The sequence below is a fragment of the Octopus bimaculoides genome, chromosome 7 (genome assembly GCF_001194135.2).
Source record: "Octopus bimaculoides isolate UCB-OBI-ISO-001 chromosome 7, ASM119413v2, whole genome shotgun sequence".
Taxonomy (NCBI): domain Eukaryota; kingdom Metazoa; phylum Mollusca; class Cephalopoda; order Octopoda; family Octopodidae; genus Octopus; species Octopus bimaculoides.
In genome coordinates this window covers 3,741,613-3,749,883 of record NC_068987.1, presented here as the reverse complement: position 1 = coordinate 3,749,883, position 8,271 = coordinate 3,741,613, and the positions used below count along the sequence as shown (strand labels likewise).

The window sequence follows — 8,271 nt, the reverse complement described above, 5'->3', positions numbered from 1 at the left end:
AACCCAAAAAATTATGAACATCAAAAATTCCAAATAAGGGTTGGAAGTTTTTCGTGTTTTTTGTAAAATCACTCACAGAATGTCTTTGACAAGTAATTCACACCAAATATATATAATTATTATATTTAATGAAATTGTATTTTTTATTTTATTTATGTTTGTTGATTTATTTTAGTTTTGCAAGATTTTCTTTTTCAAGAAATAGTTTTCATTATCCCTGCACCAATTACATTACGTAGCAGTTATTTGACCAGTGATGGAATTATTTAATGAAGCATATAAATAAAAAAAAAGTGTCTGCGAATTGTATGAACTAAACACTACCTTTCAATTTAAAGGGACATAACACACAACAGATGCACACATAAATACACACAAACCCAATATTTATATAAACCCATATGTATGCAAGGATGAGTGTGACACACACACACACACACATTTAATGTATATAGTATAGCGATAATAGTTTCTTGTTTTGGCGACATGTGTTTAAGTAGGTTTTTAATAACATGCCCTGTGTCTCCAAGCAATCTTTAGGTTCTCTGCACATGGTCTATTCTATTTGAAAATCAGGGTGCTGGTATATGAAAAATCAGGAGAAAAAAAGTGAAGAGAAAGTTGGTGCAAAATGTGGAAGGGTGAATAAAATGGAAAGAAAAAATTAGAGTTATGTCCCCTTCGACCATAAAATTCAACAAAGACGGGGTCAAAGTCTGTGAGACAGCTGCTCAGTCTGGAGAGCATGGCATTCTCCAAAAGAAATTTGTCCATATGCTTGCATTTGCTGAAAATTTCAGATCTCAAATTAAGTGGTGCAGTGGAATTCTTAGATCTAAAAAGTATGTACGATCTTTCAGCAATGTGTAATTTGCATTTCTTAGATCCATTACATATGGCATAGATTTCTCTCTGATTTTCCACTTGATTGCATGAGGTATGCAGTTGATCTTTAAACCACAGATGAGGCTTTTCTTTTGTCATTGTCCAGGAAAGAAGATGGTTTGCATATCGTTTGAAAATGCCTTTGCATAACCAGAGGTAACTTTTCTTTACTGTTAGGTTATCTTGAAGTATTGCTGTAACCTCTGCCTCATAGACAAAGTTTACCATACATACCTGGTCAAGTGGACAAGCTTCAGGCTCTTGACAGTTTCACCTAGGAGTGGGCTCTTGGTGAGGTTTGCAAGTTATAATGTTCTTTATAGAGTAGCAGATGTATCACATTTTAATTGAGCATCTGTTAAAAAAAATATTCCTGTACTTATGGTTTACTGGGAAATGCTTATCTAAAAGAGGCAGGAATTTCTTGCCTATGTTAGTTTTAACATTTAGAAAGAAGGGTGGAATCATATTTTCCTAGGTCTTATTTTATGATTAGTATTTTTACTTGAAAGGTTGTAATATCTTAAACTTAAGATAAATTATCAAACTTCATTCAACTTACAAAAATACAGGACTGGATCCAGTTGTAGAAACCATTCCAAAGCAGACGCTGGAACCGATGCTGTCCTTGGGCCCATTGGATCCTGTGAAACCATCCAACCCCTTACCAGCATGGAACATGGAGATGAAATGATGATGATGATGATATGTAAGTTTTCAAGAACAAGTGTGGAAAGAAAAGTCAGAATGATCATGACTGGAATGTCTTTGACCACAGGTCTGTTTGATAAGGGATAACATGGATTAAATAACAACCAAAAGGAAAAATCACAAGAGAAAATTACAGATATATATTAAGAAAATTTTATTTTTACTATAATATATATATATATGTATAAAAAAAATTATATAAAAATGTCGAAGGAGGCACAATTTCCTTTTAATGATATCAAAAAGAGTTTTAAAGAATTTAGCACCAATAACTGAACTGAAGGCAACACATTTCATTCTGTCCGTTTTACCATTTTCATTTAATGTGAAGAGAATCGTGAATTTATTACAAAATGTTGACACCAAAAAAAGAAAAAAACACACTCATTAAATTCTTCAGTTCATGCTTAAACAAAGATGATCAAAAACAGATAAACAAAATTTAATTTAATTAAAAAAAACATTTTTATACATCGTTATTAGTTACTGTAATAATTTATGAAACCTCACAATGAATGTACTTGTGAATAAATAAAAAACTTATATATTTACATATTTGAATTAATTAAAGTGACGATGTTTATCAAAACCCATCAGTGACATTTTCAGATAAAAAATACTCAATAATTATTCTACAATATTTTGTTTTTGTATTTGGTTTGCAAGATTCATAACGTGAACTCATTTGAAGAAACAAATTTTGCTGTATCTTGGGAGGGTCATTATGCCAATAATAAGCACATGCACTGGTTTCACTTCCTTTAGTATTTTTCATTAATCAGTTAACTATTTAAACAGTTAAGTAATCAACTGTCTGACTAATTGTTCAGTGAAATAGTCTATTAAGGTCTTTTCCCTGCTGTTTTTAATGACATGTCCTCTCTAATCCAGGCCAGCTTTAGGTCTGTCTGTGTGTCTTGATTAATCGATTAACCAATTAATCAATTGACTAATAAATAATAAAGTGAAATAGAGCCAGCACGTGCGTGTGTTTATCACTGGCATAGTGACTCTCTTAAGCTAAATCAAAATTATTCTAGATTTTTGAAAAAAAAGAAAAACAATGACTGGAAACAAATTATTGTAGAAATTATTGGTGAGAGCAAGCAGAATAAAGACAGCTTACTAAAGCAGTAAATCACTACAAAATCAGAATAAATAAATGGAATCCAAGAATAATAATGATATCAGTACAACCCCTGTAATGTTTAATAAAGAAAATGTGTTTGAAATGGGCGGGATTTCAGTCCCGAATTTCATACCGCTATCATTATTAATATGTGAAAACAATAATAGGATAATATGATCTTGCATTTTTTTTCTCCTTATTTCCTTAATTTCAACTTCAAGCTACTAATCCCACCAAATGTTATGAAGAAATGATTATCTCCCTTGTATTAACTGTGATAGCATACATCAGATATGTGTATGAGTGTCTAACACATATATGTCCTCATTATAACATCTACTTTTCCATGCTTGCATGGGTCTCTCTCCCTCTATATATATACACACATTTGTTACAAAGTTTTGTTAATTTTAATGTATTGGAAAATTACAATCATAATTGCTAAGCCTGTTACAGCATGGACGGAGAAATCCTATTGGTTATTATTTTGAGCAGTTTGATTTAACAAAGTTAACTCTTCAATTAACAGTGCCCATTTTTGAAATATTGTATGGGTGAGTGGTCAACAAAATCTAGCCTGACAAGCTAGGCTTTGTTTCTCCACTCACCCATACTATATATGTGTGTGTGTGTATTTATATATATATATATATATATATATACACACACACACACACACAAAGTAGTGATTGGTATGTAACTGAGTGGGTGATATTGAGCAGCAGAGAGGAAAGTCCCAAAACAAAATATTCAGACCAGACAGGGAGGAGGAAAAGAAAAATTAAGATGAGCAAGAAAGAGAGAGAGAGAGAGATTGAGGTGCAATAGAGGAAAAAGAAGAGAAGAAAAGAAAGCAAGAAGGACAATTTGAATGTTTTCATATGATTTGAATTAAAATCTTCCACCAAACCTTAGTCACAATTTGTGTTCCTAACACTAGCTTAATGATAACCAAGTTATTTTACTAAATTCTTTGTTATATTAAAAATTAATTGAAAGAAACACAAAGCATCTCAAAATAAATACTGTAACGAAAGGGTTAATTTGATAATTTTTCACAACCATCTTTAAGATGGGATACAACATCAAGATGTATCTGTTGACATGTAATGGTAGGGCTTCACCTGGTTTCCATTGTGAATGAGATTATAATACTCCTTCCCCTGATCAGGATGCCAGTCTGTCACAGGATTAACTTCCCAGCTGTTACTGGAACAATAAGTCTTTTACTCAAAAACACAAAGCACTGTCCAGCCTGGGGATTGAAACCAAGATTTCATGATTGTAATTGTAACACCCTAACTACTAGGCCACCTGCCTTCACTCTCAGAGAATTGTGTGTATAAAATTGACCTTTCAGTGTGTACACAGCTGACTGCACACAACCATTGAAAAAACTTTTATGTAATTGCATACAGTGCTAGAAATAGCAGCCAATTTTCGCCAAATTTATACCCTCAGACAATGAGGTGTTATATATATATATATATATATATAAGGCAAAATGGTCACCACTTGGCCAGACACTGTCTCAATCAGGATAAATGTCGGGTAAAACAACTAATTTAACCCATTCCATTAATTTCATTCTGAGCCTAGCAGTGGAAACATTTCCTTAAAATTACCTGCTCTCATCTTAAGAAAAAGGAAGAATACATTAAATGTGCTAGAACCTTTAATTAAGACATGTGATGTCCTTACACTGCCTATTCTACCATCATTATAATCACTTTTGCTTTTAAAAACTACCAAGTCTCATACCATTTCCACCCCAAACTCCAGCAGACACCCCACCTCTCCTTTCCAAACACACACACACACGTTAACCACTCTTCTCAATCCTTAACCTTCTGGAATTCCATTCCAGTTCACATTTGTGCAGCAGATGTTGGCTTACAGATGTCCAAGCTCAACATCAACTACACCGATGTCATCAATCTCAAGGGATTCTCTGATAGTCATGGATGCTGCCCACACGTCTAGATTGAACTTTTAAAAATAAACTGAACCTTTGCCTGTCCAAAGCATAAGTTAGCCCTAAACGTCCAAGCTTGTTTTCAGACTTTTAGTGAGTCCTCGTTTCATACATTCTGAGTAACATAAAACATTCCTTTCACAACTCCCAACTTACTCTTGTGACTAAAAAGAAATTGGGAATGTGTATTACACATGATACACGGATGATAGGGATACATGGATGTCCTGGGTATCATATGTGATGCACAGAACAAGCAAAGGGTTTAAACCCGACCCCCAACCCACTAGGTATGTTCAAAGACTGTTTCATTAGCTTGCAGTGCTGAGCAAAAATTCTTATTTGGCTTAATGAAAAGATGAAAAGCACCAGTAATATTTCATCCAAGATACACTAAAAAGATGCTTCCAAAATTCACCCCAAAATGAAGACAATTAATGAAAATATTATTTGAATTGGTAACAAGCACAGTTATTTGTATTTAGGGTAACAAATACAGGCTTAGATCTCAAGTAAACTGCACACTCACACAGTAAAATCATTGAATTGAGGTTAGAGGAGTTGAAAGAAACTTTCCCCCTGGCATTTATAATTTTGATAAGCAATATAAAAATAAAACATGATTTCTTAAGCAGAATATAATGTCCAGTTTTTTTTATGGTAAAGTGGCACTTGCAGTTTCTTAAACCATATAACAGAGGAACCTCAGTTTACAAACAGTTTTTCAAACATATAAAATGTATCAGGTGATGAAAGGTATCTTGAGTAATGAAGATGTAAGTCGGCAACAATGGTTGGTAACAGGCTGGGAGTTATCAGCAAGAGAGCATCGGTTGGTGTTTAGCTATCGCTCAGGGCACATCCCTGTGCACATTCACCAGGTCTTGACTTGAATTTCCTATGGGAAAAATAGTTTTCGTTCACAAACATTTTGGGTGACAAACAGAGATTCCACAGTAACTTGTTCTAATGAGAAATGTTGTCATCCAATGTCCACAAGTTTACAGACAGACATTACATATTTAAAAATAAATACAATATCAGAGATTCGCTCACAGTCAAAAGAAAAATTGCAAAGTATTGTCTTGAAGCCTAGGAATCATTGTGCCGGTTGCCTGGTTTCCACGAAGCATAAGTGACCAAGATCACAACAATCACCTCTGCATTGGATGCCAGTCCACCGTCACACTCATTTACAGGGCAAGGTGAAATTAAGTGCTTTGCTCAAGAACACACCACCCAATCCAGGAATTGAAACCACTTTCTTGCAATTGCGAGTGTAACACACTAACCACCAGGCCACACACCATTACAGAGTTATTCATACACACACAAAAAAAATGTGAAATATTGATGTTGATTATTAACTGCTACATGAATAAAAATTTATTAAAAATATATTGATAATTCAATTGAAGCTGAAGTTACCTGTCATTAAATATAAAAAAAAAACTATTGAGGGTATTTTTGCGTAATATTTTAATCCTTTCACTTTTTTTTGGCAAGACTTGTGAATAATTTTCCCAATGGTAAAATAAAACTTTCTTCTTTGCAAAGAGAGAAAAAAAGTGATATTTCTGTTTGTAGTGCTTCAATGAGTATTTCCAGAAGATAAGAAACCATGAAGTAGCATTATGCATATGGTAAGCTGGTGAGTCATTGACAGATATATATAAAGGGATGTGCTATAAACACTACCAAGATGTACTCAATCATCTTCTACAAATCCTGAAAATAAAAGAAAAAGCAAAAATATATATATGTGTGTGTGTGTATATATATATATCATCATCATCATAGTTTAACGTCTGCAATGACTGAGACCCTTGGCATTCTGTTGTGCTTGAGAAGAAGACCCATCAAGCTGAGCAAAATTGCAATCATGGTAGATACCAGTGTCATGCAAATGGCATGTAAATGTACCCATTACACTCTTGGAGTGGTTGGCATGAGGAAGAGTATCCAGCTGTAGAAGACTCTGCCAAATCAGACTGGAGTCTGGTGCAGCCTTCCAGTCTGCCAGCCTTGGTCAAACCGTCCAACCCATGCCAGCATAGACAACGGACGTTAAATGATGATGATGATGCCTTTTATAAAAGGCACGAAATATTTATATATTAATTCCTCACCAATTAATGTCCATTTTTCCACATTTGCATAGACCAGATTGAATTAAATTTATTTGTTGAGGTAGATTTTCTACAGCCAGATGACCTTTCTCTCACAAACTCTCACCTGTTTCTAATGAAGGTAATATTTTCCTACAAACCAGCAATGATTTCATGAAACACTGCCACACAATGGGGCTAAACTCAAGACCACATGGTCGGGAAACAAGCTTCTTAACCTACATAGCCATGCCTGCACTTACACACACACACACACACACATCAGTATAAATGCTATTGAATATTATTACAATGAAATATAAGAAAATAAAAGGTATTTTACCTTTTTTTGAAAGCATTTCCTGAATCCCTTCATCTTCTTCTTGATATCTAAAACAATCAAACAAAAAATGGTTTAGAAACGAAGACACCTTGGCTGATTTACAATTCATTTATGTCTTTTTTTAGCATCAGAATTGCTCTCCTCCCATTTTTCAATGCCAACAGAAGTAACATGATGCATTGGCAAATCTTGGACAAGTCCTTTTACTCATTAACATAAGCACAAGACTAAGATTTTATAGAAACTTCCCCAAGACACCTGATGAAGGCTGGGGGGTATATCAGCCGAAATGTTGCGTTAACAACAAACAAGATGAGGACAAATATCCGTCAAATGTAAATAATGTAAATAATAAAAATGTTAATTATTCTGAATTTTTTATTTTATTTAAACAAAAGTGATAAAATTAAAAATCAAGTACACAAATGATATTTATTTCAAACAATTTTCATGATATGTAAAAACTTTAGTATCAATGGAATTCCAGTATACACAGAATTGCTAATTGTGTTGTAATAAGCACCCCAGAACAGGTATTTACCCAAACATATCAACTTCTGCCCTACTTTTGCTACCCATATACAATTACTAATATGTGACCAACTAATACCCAGTAAAACCCAGTTAATTCTGCTTCTCAACTACGAATTAAATTTCATACAAAATGTAACGAGAGTAATTCAGAAAATGAGCTCAATGCTCTTAAATTAACAATTTTGAATATTTTTACTTTCCATGAGTTTAATCAAATAAACTAATAAATTAATTAATCTAATAATTTGCATAACTATTCAACAAATAAACAATAAGGATACTATACAAAAACACATATTTAGTGAACTAATTGGTTTTTTTAATGGTTGAACTTGAAGTAGATAAAGTAAATCTTTTGTGTTCCCTTGAAGTTTCTAGGTTCTTACGTCGAAAACAACAGGGCACAGGCATGGCTGTGTGGTAAGAACTCTGCTTCCCAACCACATGGTTCTGGGTTTGGTTCCACTGCATGGCATCTTGGGTAAGTGTCTTCTACTGTAGCTTTGGGCCAACCAAAGCCTTGTGAGTGGATTTGGTAGACGGAAACTCAAAGAAGCCCCTCGTATATATATATATATATATATAT

At 33.7% G+C, this 8,271-nt stretch overlaps 1 protein-coding gene and 1 long non-coding RNA gene across 3 annotated transcripts in view; one reads left to right on the top strand and one right to left on the bottom strand.

Moving 5' to 3' along the window:
* LOC106871594 (zinc finger CCHC domain-containing protein 24) overlaps positions 1-1,733 on the top strand; it is an 18,012-nt gene extending 16,279 nt beyond the window's left edge. For both annotated transcript variants that reach the window (XR_001409671.2, XR_008264551.1), the window contains exon 6: positions 1,458-1,733. The gene's annotated coding sequence lies outside the window, so the exon portion shown is untranslated. The remainder of the gene's footprint in view (positions 1-1,457) is intronic.
* A 2-nt stretch (positions 1,734-1,735) lies between these two features.
* On the bottom strand, positions 1,736-8,216 carry LOC106871574 (uncharacterized). The gene is made up of 2 exons (XR_001409670.2): positions 7,152-8,216; positions 1,736-6,428 (listed from the first exon to the last, which is right to left on the bottom strand). It is a non-coding gene; the product is annotated as an uncharacterized LOC106871574 (long non-coding RNA).
* Between the last annotated feature and the right edge of the window lie 55 nt (positions 8,217-8,271).